The 19,471-nt window shown below is 38.5% G+C and overlaps 1 pseudogene; it reads left to right on the forward strand.

Moving 5' to 3' along the window:
• The first annotated feature begins 2,820 nt into the window (after positions 1-2,820).
• LOC119514637 lies at positions 2,821-3,771 on the forward strand (annotated as a pseudogene).
• The last annotated feature ends 15,700 nt before the right edge of the window (positions 3,772-19,471 follow it).

Genomic DNA, 19,471 nt, shown 5'->3' on the forward strand with positions numbered 1-19,471 from the left:
TCCCATTTTACCTATCTGCAAATTCATAAGTAATTGGTGTCTAAAAATGTTAAGCTGTTTGTTTCTTGTATACTCAAACAGTTTGTCTTGACATAAAATTTTTGGGTCACACTTTCTTCCCATAAAGACTTTGTAAATATTGCTCTGATTTCTTTTAGTTTGAATGCTTCGTTAGAGAACTAAGACACAAGCCATTTTTGTTTCCTATTTTAAGAGACTTGATCTTTTCTGAAAAACTACCCAAAGGATTTGTTATTTCTGAAATCCAAAGACTTTATTTGGAGATACCTCATCATGGAAACTCTATGTCTATACTTCCATACACAGGCTGTGCTTTTTCAATATTTAGAAACCAGCCTTCCTCAAATTTTGAAAAAGATACCTGAAATGGATCTTCAAGTAACTGTCCTGGTCCATTATTATAGTTTTCTTCTTTGGGAATTCCAAGAAGACATGGGTTGGATGTTCTTTGCATGTCCTTTATATCAGTGTTTACCAATATTGTGAGTCACCTATGTGGTGTATAATTTTCTTGTAGCCACATGATAAAAAGTAAAAAAAAAAAAAAAACAAAGTGAAATTAATTTTAAAAAAATATTTTATTTAACTGGATATATTTGAAGGTTATAGTTTCATCACATTATGGATATAAAGTAAATAATGAGATATGTTATATTCTTGTTTTATACTTCACCCCCAAATTCTGGTGTGCATGTTACACTTACAGCACATCTAAATTTGCATTAGACACTCTCTAGTGGTCAGGGGTCATGTGTGGATAGTGGCCACACTTTAGAAAACAGAGCTACACTATAGAAAACAGAAATTTATATGTATTTCTTGCATACCTATCTCAAATTTGGTCTCCATATCTCAATATGTCTACTTCCTTGTGTGGCTACCAGATTAGTTTTTTAAAAAATATTTATTTTTCCTCCACTTAAAAAAAACTGTTTATTTTAAGAACATGTACACAAGTGAAATTTTCCCACTTAACCACTTCCATGTGTACAATTCAAGTGATATTAAATGCATGTGAAAGATTCTATCATCACCAACATCCATTTCCTGAACTTTTTCATCATGTCAATCAAAAACTCTGCACCTGAGTTCTATTAGATGACATTTCCTTTCTTTCTGATTCTTTGAAACTCTTCCTTGAACTCTCCTCTCTCTCCCTTCTGCTATTGTTATATAGAGGAGAATGCTTTAGCACATGTTTTAAGTACTTGACTTTTTTTTTTCCAGATTTTTCAGCTGTTCAATGGCACCATTTTTTTTCTCAGTGTTGGAAACTACCAACTGTTTCTCATCACAACCACTCCAATAATTTTTTCTTGAGTATCTTTGAGTAGATTTGTGATAATTACAACTCCTTTTTTTTAAGTCTACATGAGGTGAAAAGTCTCATGGTCAGTTTGTTCATGAGAGGTTTCTGTTTGGGAAAGGAGCCTGCCCCATGATTCATGGTTGTTGTGAGGACTTTTAATCTTTACATCTCTGTAGTCAGTGCCAATTGCTGAGGAAAAACTGACAATGCCATCTCTTGCTTATACAGTGGCATCTACAGGCTCCAAAAATGGCCCACCTGGGTAACTTCTCCTACAGCCCTGCCTCCTCTGTTCAAACTAAGCACAGAGAAGACCATGCCCCCAAACAGTGCACTCAATTCCCATTTTTATGAGCATGGTTTTTGGTTTTTAATTTTGGGTGTTCATGTCCCCAACAGTCATAAGGGTCATACTGCTGTGGACCTACTTACCCACTCCTGCCCTTGTACTTCACTGCCTCAGCTAAGCCCTCATCACACTTTCTCCTCTGTTAGAATTACAGAACCCAATACCTGTTTCTCATCCTCTAGTTCCAGTCTTTAGTATGCAAGGAAATTGCATTATTTTTAATTGGCTCCAACCTTGCTAATTCCATAGGAGAAGAGAGATATTGATACATTTTTATCAAGACCTTGATAAAAGCTGAAAGCACTTACTTCAATTTGGCTTTCTGAATTTGTGCCTGCCTCATTTGAAGACCTCTCTTTGAGCCATTGGCCAATCTACCATGCCTGATTCAAGGGCTGGAAGGTGAGAAACTGTGCAATGTAGAAACCCAACTGCAACTTTCAGCAACCAACCCTAAGGCCAGGTGACAAACTTTTATTATAAAGAGGCAACAGGCAATATAAACAGAATATGTCATTTTAATTGAGATGTTATACAAAGTTCAGTCTAAAGAATTGATTAATGGCAAAAAAAAATACCCAGCAACTCATTGAACAAGGCATTTTGAATTTTTTCTTGCATATATCCCTCACCTTGGAGAAGTGTACTTTGTTCGTTTTCTGATCTCACCTGTAGAGAATGACTTCTTTCTGACTCTTGTCATACCTTCACTTCATCTTCACTATTTCTAAAACTCTTGAAAGCAAGTTAGGTTTTCACATGATTTCTAGTTGTGTAGAAATATATTCAATTATTCTATTTTGATATCTGCTTATTGATTTGGGGTGATCCCCCAGAGGAAAATAGAAATTTCTATCTTAATCATTCTACATTCAAAAAAGATGTATTTTCCCAAGTATTCTGACCCTTTCAGCAAAGAGAAGGTGGTAGGGTAAAGATTTGGTGGCATTGGGCATCTCTGCAAAGCAGAGTAAGCATGTTGAGTTAATGGAAGAGGCTATTGTGTGAGGTGTGGCCTGAGCAGAGGGAAAATCTTCACCTAAATACTGGGAATTTACCACAGGGTTTGTAGAGAGAGGCCTTAAACTATGTAGAATAAGTGTACTGAGTGGGCTAATTCCTCCATTTTTTGGACATTTTCTTTCAGTGACTCATGGAGCCAGTAGCTGGGAGCAACAAGACAGCAGTTACTGAGTTCATTCTTGTGGGATTTGCTGAAACAGAAAAGCTATAATCTGTGCTCTTCATTCTCTTCCTCTTTGCCTACATGGTCACAGTTGGAGGCAACCTCAGTATCCTGGCTGCCATCTTGGTGGAGACCAAACTCCACACCCCCATGTACTTCTTTCTTGGGAATCTATCAGCACTGGATGCTGGATGTATCACCATCACTGTTCCTCCCATGTTGGGGGGACTCCTGTCCCACAAGCATAAAATTTCCTATGATGCCTGCATCTCACAGCTCTTCTTCCACCTTCTGGAAGAGGTGGACTGCTTCCTGTTGACAGCCATGGTCTATGACTGATTCCTGGCCATCTGCTGGCCCCTCACCTACAGCACCCACATGAGCCAGGCAATCCAGTGGATCTTGGTGACCATGTGCTGGACTTGTTCCCTTGCCAATGCACTGAGTCACACTCTTGCCCTAAGCACCCTCAACTTCTGTGGTCCCAATGAGGTCAATCACTTCTACTGTGACCTCCCCCAGCTCTTCCAGCTCTCCTGCTCCAGCACTGAACTCAATGAACTGCTGCTCTTTGGTATGGGTTACATAATAACAGGCATCCCCTTGGTTTTCATCAGCACCTCCTACATCCATGTAGCAGCTGCAGTTCTATGAATGCATTCAGTGGAGGGCAGGAAGAAGGATTTCTCCACATGTGGCTCCCACCTCACTTTCCTATTCTATTGAACAGGAATCTTCAACTACATGCATCTGGGTTCAGAGGAGGCTTCAGACAAGGATAAAGGGGTTGGAGTTTTCAACAGTGTTATCAATCCCATGCTGAACCCACTCATCTACAGCCTCAGGAACCCTGATGTGCAGGGTGCCCTGTGGTGGGAACTTTTGGGGAGGCAGTCATTGAGATAAGAAGTGATAGAATCTCTCCTTTCCTATCATTCTGGCTGAGAAATATGTCCCATGAGAATAGAGACTGGAAAAATTGCTCCACAGCCACCTCTCTCTTTTGTGCCAGAAGACTTAAGTGTCTTTCATTCATTCTTTCTTGCTTTAGATAAATTTTATCCAGTCAATTCTATGACTCAGACACCATTGTAGGGCACTAGCCATATGACCATGAACAAAATAGACAAAAGTCTCTGCACTCATGCCACTCATTATCTAATATCAGGACACAAAATAAACTTTTGGCAAAGAGGAAAATATACTGATTTTGATTGTGGCAGTAGTTACACTAAAATATGTATTTGCCCAAACTCATCAAATTACATGCTTTAAATGGATATCATTTATTGTATTTAAATACTGCCTAATAAAATTGATGGAAAAGATTACAAACAACATGATATAATTCACATTAAGTCCTCCCAAATTTGAAAATGTAAATAATACACATATTTTAGGATATACACTGTTTCAGTTTGCCAGGGCTGCTATGACAAATATCCCAACCTGTTGACTTAAACAACAGGAATTTATTGACTCAGAATTTTGTAGGCTAGAATCCAAAATCACTGTATTGTCAGTGCATGTGATATGCAAAGTCTGTCATGCCCTGGTGGTGGATTGTTAGCAGTTGATCTTGCCTCTCTCATGGGACGACCTGTCTCCTGTGTCTTCTGTTCCATGTCCAAATTTTCTTTGCATATAAGGACTACTGTCCTAGAAGATTAAGACCCAACCTATTTCAGTTTATCCTCATTTTAACAGGCTCTTCAAAAATCCCATTAACAATCATTTTCACACCTATAGGACAAGGGTTTAGGACTTGAAAATGCTGCAAGGAGGGACATGATTCTACCTACCAAGCATATATATGGAGTAAAACAATAAAGAAAAAGGAGTAAATGATATACACAAAATTAAGAGTTGTAGTTATTCCTGAAAGTGAGAAACATGAGAGAATTGTATTTGTTGTCCTGGATGGTAGATATATGGTGTTTATTATGTGAATCCTTAAACTTTGTGAAATTTACATATATATGTATGTGTGTGTATATATATACATATATAAATTTCATAATATTAAATTTGAAATGTAAATGATTTGATAAAAAATATGACAGTCACAGTGAACAAAGGAAGAAATATGAATATAGATGTAGATATAGAAGATACAGATTCAGACAGAGAAAGAGAAATACTAAGCAAGAAACATACAAATTGAACAATGGACAAGGACAATTTAAAAATGCACAATAGCTTACTAACAAGGTAATGCAGATTGCTCACAAATACTAGAAAAATTTCAACCCCACTACATGAGAGCAAATCAAATTAAAAACAGCAGTGGGACAGGAATGGGCTGTGATTTTTTACCTATAGGATAAACAAGAATTTATTAAACTGGTAACATATAGTGTTGGTGCAGACGTGAGGAAATGGGCACTTTCCCTATAGCCTCAATGTAGTTAAAGCAAGAGCTGACAGTGCCTGAAGCTGGGAATCTGGGGCTCAAAACCAGAGGTAGGTATCCTGTACCTACAGAAAGAAAACCTGTGGTCTAACACTGGAAGTCCAAAGACCCTCATTTTCTTTGCCAGTATTCATCCTGTCTCTTTAGGAATGTGTTTCACATTATTTAGACCACTTCTGGAGTGAGGGTGGATGGTGTGCCATGGGGAACTCTGTGGAAATTTTCTTTCAGTTGAGCTCAACTCCTCTCATTTTTTTTCTCCCCAGGTCATATGAGAAGAGCTTAGGTTTCAGATCTTTTAATTAGCCCATGGAGTAATGTGTGCCTGCCCTGCAGTAGCTACAGCTGATCACAATAGGCCAGAGCTCAAAAGGCCAATTTAAGCACCATTAACACTCAGGGTTTTAAAGGACAGAGAAGGGAGCAGGGGCCCCACCTGCCACTCTGCCTCTGTCCCCTGCTCTGCCCAGGGCAGGGTGACCCACTGGTCTTGAAGCCCCCTTCTGAGTGGGTGTGGAGGAAGTGACTCCTTGTGGACCAGGCTTGGGCTCCTGTGGGACCCCTGCCCTTCCACCATACATGGATGACAACCTCACTGCAGCAGCCCCTGCCTCTGGCATGTTTCCTATCTTCTAGCACCTTCCACCATCATTACGAGGGAGGGGAAGCTTGTTTCTCAGGTGCATGACCCACCTGAGGTTGACATGTCAGATGCTGGGCTTTATTTTTATAGGTTATCTGCTTACAATTTTTTGGATGCCAAAAATATAACCCCACCATCTTTTTCAAACAATGATGACTACCAAAATGTTGCTTAAGAAGAACAATGTTACTTTTGCTTTTGACCACTGTCCTTAAAAGTTTGCTGAGCTTCCTTTCCTTCCACATCTCACAAAGCAAATCATCATCTGTTGGTGAATCTGTGGATTGGTACAGACTTTGGAAAGCAATTTAATTAAAATTAATAAAAGGCCATGACAATAAAACTCTTGGCCAAGAGATTTCACATTATGAGTTTGTCCAAGGAAATAATCACATAAACAAGAAAGACGCATGTACAAAGACATTTACTGACGTCTTAATAATAACATGTTCCTAGCATACCCAAGAAAATTTACAAACCATAATCATTCCTATTCATTCCCATAGGATTGAGATTGCCCTCAATATCTTATCTGTTCTTATTAGCTTACTGTTCCCCCTTCATCAGTTGCTGTTTATCTCTAAATCCCTTACATTCTATAATATAAAATATTTATTTTACATTTTTCACATAGTTCACATTAGTGATAACATACAATATCTCCTTTTGTGTCTGGCTTATTACACTCAGCATTATGTCTTCAAGGTTCATCCATGTTGTCATATGTTTCACGAGATCGTTCCTTCTTACTGCCGCGTAGTATTCCATCGTGTGTATATACCACATTTTGTTTATCCACTCATCTGTTGAAGGGCATTTGGATTGTTTCCATCTCTTGGCAATTGTGAATAATGCTGCTATGAATATCTGTGTGCAAATATCTGTTCATGTCACTGCTTTCATATTTCTGGGTATATACTGAGAAGTGAAATTGCTGAATGGAAAGGTAGAATTGACATCTTAATGACATTTAATCTTCCTGTCCATGAGCATGGAATATTTTCCTACCTATTTACATCCTTTTTATTTCTTTTATTAAAGTTTGATGATTTTCTGTATAGTGGTCTTTCATATCCTTAGTTAAGTTCATTTCTAGGGACATAATTTTTTTGTTGCTATTATGAATAGAAATTTTTTGATTGCCTCTTCAGTTATTACTAGTGTATAGGAACATTAGTGACTTACGTGCATTAATCTTATATGCTACAACCACTCTAGTGAATTTTTCTTATTAGCTCAAGTAGCTTTGTCATCGAATTCTCAGGATTTTCTAAATATAAGATCATATCATTTGCAAATAATGACAGTTTTATTTCTTCCTTTCCAATTTGCATACCTTTTATTTCTTTGTCTTGGCAAATTGCTCTGACTAGAACTTCTAGTACAATGTTGAATAATAGAGGTAATGGTGGGTATCCTTGTCTCATTCCTGATCTTAGGGGGAAGATTTTCAGCCCCTCAACATTGAATACTATGCTGGCTGTGGGTTTTTCATATATACACTTTATCATATTGAGGAATTTTCCCTCAATTCCTACCTTTTGAAGTGTTTTTATCAAAAAGGGATGTTGAGGGGGCAAGATGGCAGACTGGTGAGCTGTATGTTTTAGTTACTCCTCCAGGAAAGTAGGTAGAAAGCCAGGAACTGCGTGGACTGGACATCACAGAGCAATCTGACTTTGGGCATACTTCATACAACACTCATGAAAACGTGGAACTACTGAGATCAGCGAAATCTGTAAGTTTTTGCGGCCAAGGGACCCGCGCCCCTCCCTGCCAGGCTCAGTCCCGGGGGAGGAGGGGCTGTCAGCTCCGGGAAGGAGAAGGGAGAACTGCAGTGGCTGCCCTTATTGGAAACTCATTCTACTGATTCAAACTCCAACCATAGATAGACTGAGACCAGACAGCAGAGAATCTGAGAGCAGCCAGCCCAGCAGAGAGGAGACAGGCATAGAAAAAAAACAACACGAAAAACTCCAAAATAAAAGCGGAGGATTTTTGGAGTTCTGGTGAACATAGAAAGGGGAAGGGCCCTGAGGCTCATATGCAAATCCCAAAGAAAAGCTGATCTCTCTGCCCTGTGGACCTTTCCTTAATGGCCCTGGTTGCTTTGTCTCTTAGCATTTCAATAACCCATTAGATCTCTGAGGAGGGCCCGTTTTTTTGTTTTTTTGTTTTTTTTTTAATCCTTTTTTCTTTTTCTAAAACAATTACTCTAAGAAGCCCAATACAGAAAGCTTCAAAGACTTGCTATTTGGGCAGGTCAAGTCAAGAGCAGAACTAGGAGAGCTCTGAGACAAAACGCAATAATCCAGTGGCTGAGAAAATTCACTAAACACCACAACTTCCCAAGAAAAGGGGGGTGTCCGCTCACAGCCATCATCCTGGTGGACAGGAAACACTCCTGCCCGTCGCCAGCCCCATAGCCCAGAACTGCCCCAGACAACCCAGTGTGACGGAAGTGCTTCAAATAACAGGCACACACCACAAAACTGGGCGTGGACATTAGCCTTCCCTGCAACCTCAGCTGATTGTCCCAGAGTTGGGAAGGTAGAGCAGTGTGAATTAACAAAGCCCCATTCAGCCATCATTTCAGCAGACTGGGAGCCTCCCTACACAGCCCAGCAGCCCAGAACTGCCCTGGGGGGACGGCATTCACCTGTGACATAGCACAGCCATCCCTCAACAGAGGACCCAGGGTGCACGGCCTGGAAGAGGGGCCCACTTGCAAGTCTCAGGAGCCATACGCCAATACCAAGGACTTGTGGGTCAGTGGCAGAGACAAACTGCGGCAGGACTGAACTGAAGGATTAGACTATTGCAGCAGCTTTAAAACTCTAGGATCACCAGGGAGATTTGATTGTTAGAGCCACCCCCCCCCTCCCTGGCTGCCCAGAAACACGCCCCATACACAGGGCAGGCAACACCAACTACACACGCAAGCTTGGTACACCAATTGGACCCCACAAGACTCACTCCCCCACTCACCAAAAAGGCTAAGCAGGGGAGAACTGGTTTGTGGAGAACAGGTGGTTCGTGGACGCCACCTGCTGGTTAGTTAGAGAAAGTGTACTCCACGAAGCTGTAGATCTGATAAATTAGAGATAAGGACTTCAATTGGTCTACAAATCCTAAAAGAACCCTATCAAGTTCAGCAAATGCCACGAGGCCAAAAACAACAGAAAATTATAAAGCATATGAAAAAACCAGACGATATGGATAACCCAAGCCCAAACACCCAAATCAAAAGACCAGAAGAGACACAGCACCTAGAGCAGCTACTCAAAGAACTAAAGATGAACAATGAGACCATAGTACGGGAGATAAAGGAAATCAAGAAGACCCTAGAAGAGCATAAAGAAGACATTGCAAGACTAAATAAAAAAATGGATGATCTTATGGAAATTAAAGAAACTGTTGACCAAATTAAAAATATTCTGGACACTCATAGTACAAGACTAGAGGAAGTTGAACAACGAATCAGTGACCTCGAAGATGACAGAATGGAAAATGAAAGCATAAAAGAAAGAATGGGGAAAAAAATTGAAAAAATCGAAATGGACCTCAGGGATATGATAGATAATATGAAACGTCCAAATATAAGACTCATTGGTGTCCCAGAAGGGGAAGAAAAGGGTAAAGGTCTAGGAAGAGTATTCAAAGAAATTGTTGGGGAAAACTTCCCAAATCTTCTAAACAACATAAATACACAAATCATAAATGCTCAGCGAACTCCAAATAGAATAAATCCAAATAAACCCACTCCGAGACATATACTGATCACACTATCAAACACAGAAGAGAAGGAGCAAGTTCTGAAAGCAGCAAGAGAAAAGCAATTCACCACATACAAAGGAAACAGCATAAGACTAAGAAGTGACTACTCAGCAGCCACCATGGAGGCGAGAAGGCAGTGGCACGATATATTTAAAATTCTGAGTGAGAAAAATTTCCAGCCAAGAATACTTTATCCAGCAAAGCTCTCCTTCAAATTCGAGGGAGAGCTTAAATTTTTCACAGACAAACAAATGCAGAGAGAATTTGCTAACAAGAGACCTGCCCTACTGGAGATACTCAAGGGAGCCCTACAGACAGAGAAACAAACAAAGGACAGAGAGACTTGGAGAAAGGTTCAGTACTAAAGAGATGCGGTATGGGTACAATAAAGGATATTAATAGACAGAGGGGAAAAATATGACAAACATAAACCAAAGGATAAGATGGCTGATTCAAGAAATGCCTTCACGGTTATAACGTTGAATGTAAATGGATTAAACTCCCCAATTAAAAGATATAGATTCGCAGAATGGATCAAAAAAAATGAACCATCAATATGTTGCATACAAGAGACTCATCTTAGACACAGGGACACAAAGAAACTGAAAGTGAAAGGATGGAAAAAAATATTTCATGCAAGCTACAGCCAAAAGAAAGCAGGTGTAGCAATATTAATCTCAGATAAAATAGACTTCAAATGCAGGGATGTTTTGAGAGACAAAGAAGGCCACTACGTACTAATAAAAGGGGCAATTCAGCAAGAAGAAATAACAATCGTAAATGTCTATGCACCCAACCAAGGTGCCACAAAATACATGAGAGAAACACTGGCAAAACTAAAGGAAGCAATTGATGTTTCCACAATAATTGTGGGAGACTTCAACACATCACTCTCTCCTATAGATAGATCAACCAGACAGAAGACCAATAAGGAAATTGAAAACCTAAACAATCTGATAAATGAATTAGATTTAACAGACATATACAGGACATTACATCCCAAATCACCAGGATACACATACTTTTCTAGTGCTCATGGAACTTTCTCCAGAATAGATCATATGCTGGGACATAAAACAAGCCTCAATAAATTTAAAAAGATTGAAATTATTCAAAGCACATTCTCTGACCACAATGGAATACAATTAGAAGTCAATAACCATCAGAGACTTAGAAAATTCACAAATACCTGGAGGTTAAACAACACACTCCTAAACAATCAGTGGGTTAAAGAAGAAATAGCAAGAGAAATTGCTAAATATATAGAGACGAATGAAAATGAGAACACAACATACCAAAACCTATGGGATGCAGCAAAAGCAGTGCTAAGGGGGAAATTTATAGCACTAAACGCATATATTAAAAAGGAAGAAAGAGCCAAAATCAAAGAACTAATGGATCAACTGAAGAAGCTAGAAAATGAACAGCAAACCAATCCTAAACCAAGTACAAGAAAAGAAATAACAAGGATTAAAGCAGAAATAAATGACATAGAAAACAAAAAAACAATAGAGAGGATAAATATCACCAAAAGTTGGTTCTTTGAGAAGATCAACAAGATTGACAAGCCCCTAGCTAGACTGACAAAATCAAAAAGAGAGAAGACCCATATAAACAAAATAATGAATGAAAAAGGTGACATAACTGCAGATCCTGAAGAAATTAAAAAAATTATAAGAGGATACTATGAACAACTGTATGGCAACAAACTGGATAATGTAGAGGAAATGGACAATTTCCTGGAAACATATGAACAACCTAGACTGACCAGAGAAGAAATAGAAGACCTCAACCAACCCATCACAAGCAAAGAGATCCAATCAGTCATCAAAAATCTTCCCACAAATAAATGCCCAGGGCCAGATGGCTTCACAGGGGAATTCTACCAAACTTTCCAGAAAGAACTGACACCAATCTTACTCAAACTCTTTCAAAACATTGAAGAAAATGGAACACTACCTAACTCATTTTATGAAGCTAACATCAATCTAATACCAAAACCAGGCAAAGATGTTACAAAAAAGGAAAACTACCGGCCAATCTCCCTAATGAATATAGATGCAAAAATCCTCAACAAAATACTTGCAAATCGAATCCAAAGACACATTAAAAAAATCATACACCATGACCAAGTGGGGTTTATTCCAGGCATGCAAGGATGGTTCAACATAAGAAAATCAATCAATGTATTACAACACATTAACAAGTCAAAAGGGAAAAATCAATTGATCATCTCAATAGATGCTGAAAAAGATTTTGACAAAATCCAACATCCCTTTTTGATAAAAACACTTCAAAAGGTAGGAATTGAAGGAAACTTCCTCAACATGATAAAGAGCATATATGAAAAACCCACAGCCAGCATAGTACTAAATGGAGAGAGACTGAAAGCCTTCCCTCTAAGATCAGGAACAAGACAAGGATGCCCGCTATCACCACTGTTATTCAACATTGTGCTGGAAGTGCTAGCCAGGGCAATCCGGCAAGACAAAGAAATAAAAGGCATCCAAATTGGAAAAGAAGAAGTAAAACTCTCATTGTTTGCAGATGATATGATCTTATATCTAGAAAACCCTGAGAAATCGACGATACAGCTACTAGAGCTAATAAACAAATTTAGCAAAGTAGCGGGATACAAGGTTAATGCACATAAGTCAGTAATGTTTCTATATGCTAGAAATGAACAAACTGAAGAGACACTCAAGCAAAAGATACCATTTTCAATAGCAACTAAAAAAATCAAGTACCTAGGAATAAACTTAACCAAAGATGTAAAAGACCTATACAAAGAAAACTACATAACTCTACTAAAAGAAATAGAAGGGGACCTTAAAAGATGGAAAAATATTCCATGTTCATGGATAGGAAGACTAAATGTCATTAAGATGTCAATTCTACCCAAACTCATCTACAGATTCAATGCAATCCCAATCAAAATTCCAACAACCTACTTTGCAGACTTGGAAAAGCTAGTTATCAAATTTATTTGGAAAGGGAAGATGCCTCGAATTGCTAAAGACACTCTAAAAAAGAAAAACGAAGTGGGAGGACTTACACTCCCTGACTTTGAAGCTTATTATAAAGCCACAGTTGCCAAAACAGCATGGTACTGGCACAAAGATAGACATATAGATCAATGGAATCGAATTGAGAATTCGGAGATAGACCCTCAGATCTATGGCTGACTGATCTTTGATAAGGCCCCCAAAGTCACTGAACTGAGTCATAATGGTCTTTTCAACAAATGGGGCTGGGAGAGTTGGATATCCATATCCAAAAGAATGAAAGAGGACCCCTACCTCACCCCCTACACAAAAATTAACTCAAAATGGACCAAAGATCTCAATATAAAAGAAAGTACCATAAAACTCCTAGAAGATAATGTAGGATAACATCTTCAAGACCTTGTATTAGGCGGCCACTTCCTAGACTTTACAACCAAAGCACAAGCAACAAAAGAAAAAATAGATAAATGGGAACTCCTCAAGCTTAGAAGTTTCTGCACCTCAAAGGAATTTGTCAAAAAGGTAAAGAGGCAGCCAACTCAATGGGAAAAAATTTTTGGAAACCATGTATCTGACAAAAGACTGATATCTTGCATATATAAAGAAATCCTACAACTCAATGACAATAGTACAGTAGGCCCAATTATAAAATGGGCAAAAGATATGAAAAGACAGTTCTCTGAAGAGGAAATACAAATGGCCAAGAAACACATGAAAAAATGTTCAGCTTCACTAGCTATTAGAGAGATGCAAATTAAGACCACAATGAGATACCATCTAACACCGGTTAGAATGGCTGCCATTAAACAAACAGGAAACTACAAATGCTGGAGGGGATGTGGAGAAATTGGAACTCTTATTCACTGTTGGTGGGACTGTATAATGGTTCAGCCACTCTGGAAGTCAGTCTGGCAGTTCCTTAGAAAACTAGATATAGAGTTACCATTCGACCCAGCGATTGCACTTCTCGGTATATACCCGGAAGATTGGAAAGCAGTGACACGAACAGATATCTGCACGCCAATGTTCATAGCAGCATTATTCACAATTGCCAAAAGATGGAAACAACCCAAATGTCCTTCAACAGATGAGTGGATAAATAAAATGTGGTATATACACACGATGGAATACTACGCGGCAGTAAGAAGGAACGATCTCGTGAAACATATGACAACATGGATGAACCTTGAAGACATAATGCTAAGCGAAATAAGCCAGGCACAAAAAGAGAAATATTATATGCTACCACTAATGTGAACTTTGAAAAATATAAAACAAATGGCTTATAATGTAGAATGTAGGGGAACTAGCAATAGAGAGCAATTAAGGAAGGGGGAACAATAATCCAAGAAGAACAGATAAGCTATTTAACGTTCTGGGGATGCCCAGGAATGACTATGGTCTGTTAATTTCTGATGGATATAGTAGGAGCAAGTTCACAGAAATGTTGCTGTATTAGGTAACTTTCTTGGGGTAAAGTAGGAACATGTTGGAAGTTAAGCAGTTATCTTAGGTTTGTTGTCTTTTTCTCACTCCCTTGTCATGGTCTCTTTAAAATGTTCTTTTATTGTATGTTTGTTTTCTTTTTAACTTTTTTTTCATACAGTTGATTTAAAAAAGAAGGGAAAGTTAAAAAAAAAAAAGGAAAAAAAAAAGATGCAGTGCCCCCTTGAGGAGCCTGTGGAGAATGCAGGGGTATTGGCCTACCCCACCTCCATGGTTGCTAACATGACCACAGACATAGGGGACTGGTGGTTTGATGGGTTGAGCCCTCTACCACAGGTTTTACCCTTGGGAAGACGGTTGCTGCAAAGGAGAGGCTAGGCCTCCCTATGGTTGTGCCTAAGAGCCTCCTCCCGAATGCCTCTTTGTTGCTCAGATGTGGCCCTGTCTCTCTAGCTAAGCCAACTTGAAAGGTGAAATCACTGCCCTCCCCCCTACGTGGGATCAGACACCCAGGGGAGTGAATCTCCCTGGCAACGTGGAATATGACTCCCGGGGAGGAATGTAGACCTGGCATCGTGGGACGGAGAACATCTTCTTGACCAAAAGGGGGATGTGAAAGGAAATGAAATAAGCTTCAGTGGCAGAGAGAATCCAAAAGGAGCCGAGAGATCACTCTGGTGGGCACTCTTATGCACACTTTAGACAACCCTTTTTAGTTTCTAAAGAATTGGGGTAGCTGGTGGTGGATACCTGAAACTATCAAACTACAACCCAGAACCCATGAATCTCGAAGACAGTTGTATAAAAATGTAGCTTATGAGGGGTGACAAGGGGATTGGGAAAGCCATAAGGACCACACTCCACTTTGTCTAGTTTATGGATGGATGAGTAGAAAAATAGGGGAAGGAAACAAACAGACAAAGGTACCCAGTGTTCTTTTTTACTTCAATTGCTCTTTTTCACTCTAATTATTATTCTTGTTATTCTTGTGTGTGTGCTAATGAAGGTGTCAGGGATTGATTTGGGTGATGAATGTACAACTATGTAATGGTACTGTGAGCAATCGAAAGTACGATTTGTTTTGTATGACTGCGTGGTATATTAATATATCTCAATAAAAGGAAGATTAAAAAAAAAAAAAGACATAATGCTGAGCAAAATAAGCCAGGCACAAAAAGAGACATATTGTATGTTACCACTAATGTGAATTCTGTGAAAAATGTACAATGTTTTATACTGTAGAATGTAGGGGACCTAGAGATACCAATTAGTGGAGGGGGAATGATAATCTAATAAGAACAGATAAACTATGGAGGGTAATCTCAATGTTATGGGAATGCTCAGGAATGATTATGGTTTGTAAACTTTCTTGGATATAGTAAGATCAGGTTGGAAGCAATAGAGTTATTTTAGGTTTTTTTTTCTCTTATTCCTTTGTTTTCTTAGGGGTTGTTAATTTTCTTGGGGTATGGTAGGAACATGTTGGAAGCAATGTAGTTATTTTAGATTATTTGTTTTTCTTACTCCTCTGTTTGGACATGGTTTATTAATTTTCTTGGGGTATGGTAGGAACATATTGGAAGCAAAGTAATTATTTTAGGTTATTTGTTTTCCTTAATCCATTGCTTTGTTTGAAATGTTGTGGGGTTTTTTTGGTTGTTGTTTGCCTGTTTGTTTTTAATTTTTTGATAAACAAAGTTAAAAAATTGAAAAAAAATCAGTAGAAAAATGGGAGTAAAAACTAAATGACAAATAGGGTGGGATGGGGGGATGGTTTGGGTATTCTCTTTTCACTTTTATTTTTTATTCTTATTCTGATTCTTTCTGATGTAAGGAAAATGTTCAGAAATAGATTGTGGTGATGAACGCATAACTATATGATCATACTGTGAACAGTTGATTGTATACCATGGATGACTGTATGGTTTGTGAATATATTTCAATAAAACTGAATTAAAAAAAAAAAAAAGAAAAAGGGATGTTGAATTTTGTCAAGTCTTTTTCAGCATCTATTGAGATGATCATTTGATTTCTCCCTTTTGATTTGTTATTGTGTTGTATTACATTGATTGCTTTTCTTATGTTGAAACACCCTTGCATGCCAGTAATGAACCCCACTTGTTTGTGGCATATAATTCTTTTAATGTGCCTTTGGATTTGATTTGCAAGTGTTTTGTTTAGGATTTTGGCATCTATATTCATTAGGGAGATCGGCCTATAGATTTCCTTTTTTATAGTATCTTTATCTGGTTTGGGTGTCAGAGTGATATTAGCTTTATAAAATGAGTTAGGTAGGGTTTCTTTTTCTTCAATTTTTTGAAAAAGATTGAGCAGAAATGATGTCAATTCTTTTTGGAAAGTTTGGTATTTCTTGCAGGGTAGGTCTCTTGTTAACAAATTCCCTCAGCATTTATTTGTCTGTGAAAATGTTAAAAAAGTTTGATAAAATTCCCCTGTGAATCCACCTGGCCCTGGGCTTTTATTTTTAGGTAGATTTTTTTTTTTTTTTAATCATCATTTTATTGAGATATATTCACATACCACGCAGTCATACAAAACAAATTGTACTTTCGATTGTTTACAGTACCATTACATAGTTGTACATTCATCACCTAAATCAATCCCTGACACCTTCATTAGCGCACACACAAAAATAACAAGAATAATAATTAGAGTGAAAAAGAGCAATTGAAGTAAAAAAGAACACTAGGTACCTTTGTCTGTTTGTTTGCTTCCCCTACTTTTCTACACATCCATCCATAAACTAGACAAAGTGGAGTTTGGTCCTTATGGCATTCCCAATCCCACTGTCACCCCTCATAAGCTACATTTTTATACAACTGTCTTCGAGATTCATGGGTTCTGGGTTGTAGTTTAATAGTTTCAGGTATCCACCACCAGCTACCCCAATTCTTTAGAACCTAAAAAAGGTTGTCTAAAGTGTGCGTAAGAGTGCCCACCAGAGTGATCTCTCGGCTCGTTTTGGAATCTCTCTGCCACTGAAGCTTATTTCATTTCCTTTCACATCCCCCTTTTGGTCAAGAAGATGTTCTCCATCCCACGATGCCGGGTCTACATTCCTCCCCGGGAGTCATATTCCACGTTGCCAGGGAGATTCACTTCCCTGGGTGTCTGATCCCACGTAGGGGGGAGGGCAGTGATTTCACTTTAGGTAGATTTTTGATGACTGATTGGATCTCATTGCTTGTGATTGGTTTGTTGAGGTCTTCTATTTCTTCTCGGGTTAGTCTAGGTTGTTCATGTGTTTCCAGGAAACTACCCATTTCCTGTAAATATGTACAAAATACAGTTGTTCATAGTATCCTCTTAGGATTTTTTATTTTCTTCAGGATCTGAAGAAAGCATCCCCTTCTCATTTCTGATTCTGTTTATTTGGTTCGTCTCTCTTTTTGACTTTTTCAGTCTAGCTAAGGGTCTGTCAATCTTGCTGATCTCAAAGAACCAAATTTGGTTTTATTTATTCTCTCTACTTTTTGTTCTGCAGCTCATTTGTTTCTGCTTTAATCTTTGCTATTTCTTTATTTTTATTCATATTTATTGAGATGTATTCACATTACATGCAGTCATACAAAACAAAGCACACATTCATTTGCTTACAGTACCATTATATAGCTGTGCATTCATCATCAAAATTAATTTTTGACATTTTCATTACCACACACAAAAATAATAAGAATAAAAGTTAAAGTGAAAAAGAACAATTAAAGAACATTGGGTGCCTTTTTTTTTCCTTCCCCCATTTTTCTACTCATCCATCCATAAATGAGACAAAGGGGAGTGTGGTCCATATGGCTTTCCCAATCACATTGTCACCCCCCATAAGCTGCATTTTTATACAATTGTCTTGAAGATTCATGGGTTCTGCCTTGTAGTTTGATAGTTTCAGGTATTGACTGCTAGCTATTCCAATGCATTAGAACTTAAAGAGGGTCTATATTGTGCGTAAGAGTGCCCACCAGAGGGACCTCTTGGCTCCTTTTGGAATCTCTCTGCCACTGAAGCTTATTTCATTTCTTTTCACATCCCCCTTTTGGTCAAGAAGATGTTTTCCATCTCACGATGCCAGGTCTAGATTCCTCTCTGGGAGTCGTATTCCATGTTGCCAGGGGGATTCACTCCCCTGAGTGTCAGATCCCATGTAGGAGGGAGGGAAGTGATTTCACCTTTCAAGTTGGCTTAGCTAGAGAGAGACAGCCACATCTGAGCAACAAAAAAAGCATTTGGGAGGAGGTCCTTAAGCACAATTGTAGGGAGGCCTAGACTCTCCTTTGCAGCAACAGTCTCCCCAGGGGAATTCCTGTGGTAGAGGGCTCAGCCCATCAAACCACCAGTCCTCCATATCTGTCAGCACATCAGCAACCATCGAGTTGGGGGAGCCCAACACCCCTGCACTCTACACCAGCTCCTCAGGGGGGCTCTGCATATTTTTTCATTTTTTTTTAAATTAACTCTTTGTTTTAAATCAACTATATAAAAGAAATAAAAAAAATACAATAAAAAAGAAACATTTCAAACAAACCATAATAAGGGATTCCAACATGTTTCTACTCTACTCCAAGAAAATAACCTAATATAGCAACATTTCTGTGAACTTGTTCCTACCATACCCATCAGAAATCAACAAACCATAGTCTTTCCTGGGCATTCTCAGAATGCCAAACTTACCCACAGTAGCCAATCTGTTCTTATTGGGTTATCAATCCCCCTTCATTAATTGCTCTCCAATCACTAGTTCCCCTACATTCTACATTATACACCACTCATTTTAGGAGTGTGTTGTTTAACCTCAGGTGTTTGTGAATTTTCTGTCTCTGATGGTTATTGACTTCTAATTGTATTCCATTGTGGTCAGAGAATGTGCATTGAATAATTTCAATTTTTTAAAATTTATTGAGGCTTGTTTTATGTCCCAGCATATGGTCTATTCTGGAGAAAGTTCTGTGATCACTAGAGAAGAATGTGTATCTTGGTGATTTGGGATGTAATGTTCTATACATGTCTTTTAAATCCAATTCATTTATCTGATTGTTTAGGTTTTCAATTTCCTTACTGGTCTTCTGTCTGGTTGGTCTATCTATAGGAGAGAGTGATGTGTTGAAGTCTCCCACAATTATTGTGGAAACCTCCATTGCTTCCTTTAGTTTTTGCCAGTGTTTCTCTCATGTATTTTGTGGCACCTTGACTGGGTGCATAAACATTTATGATCCTTATTTCTTCTTGTTGAATTGCCCCTTTTATTAGTATGTAGTGGCCTTCTTTGTCTCTCCTAATATCCTTACAATTATAGTCTATTTTATCTGA

The sequence above is a fragment of the Choloepus didactylus genome, chromosome 18 (genome assembly GCF_015220235.1).
Source record: "Choloepus didactylus isolate mChoDid1 chromosome 18, mChoDid1.pri, whole genome shotgun sequence".
NCBI classification, from domain to species: domain Eukaryota; kingdom Metazoa; phylum Chordata; class Mammalia; order Pilosa; family Megalonychidae; genus Choloepus; species Choloepus didactylus.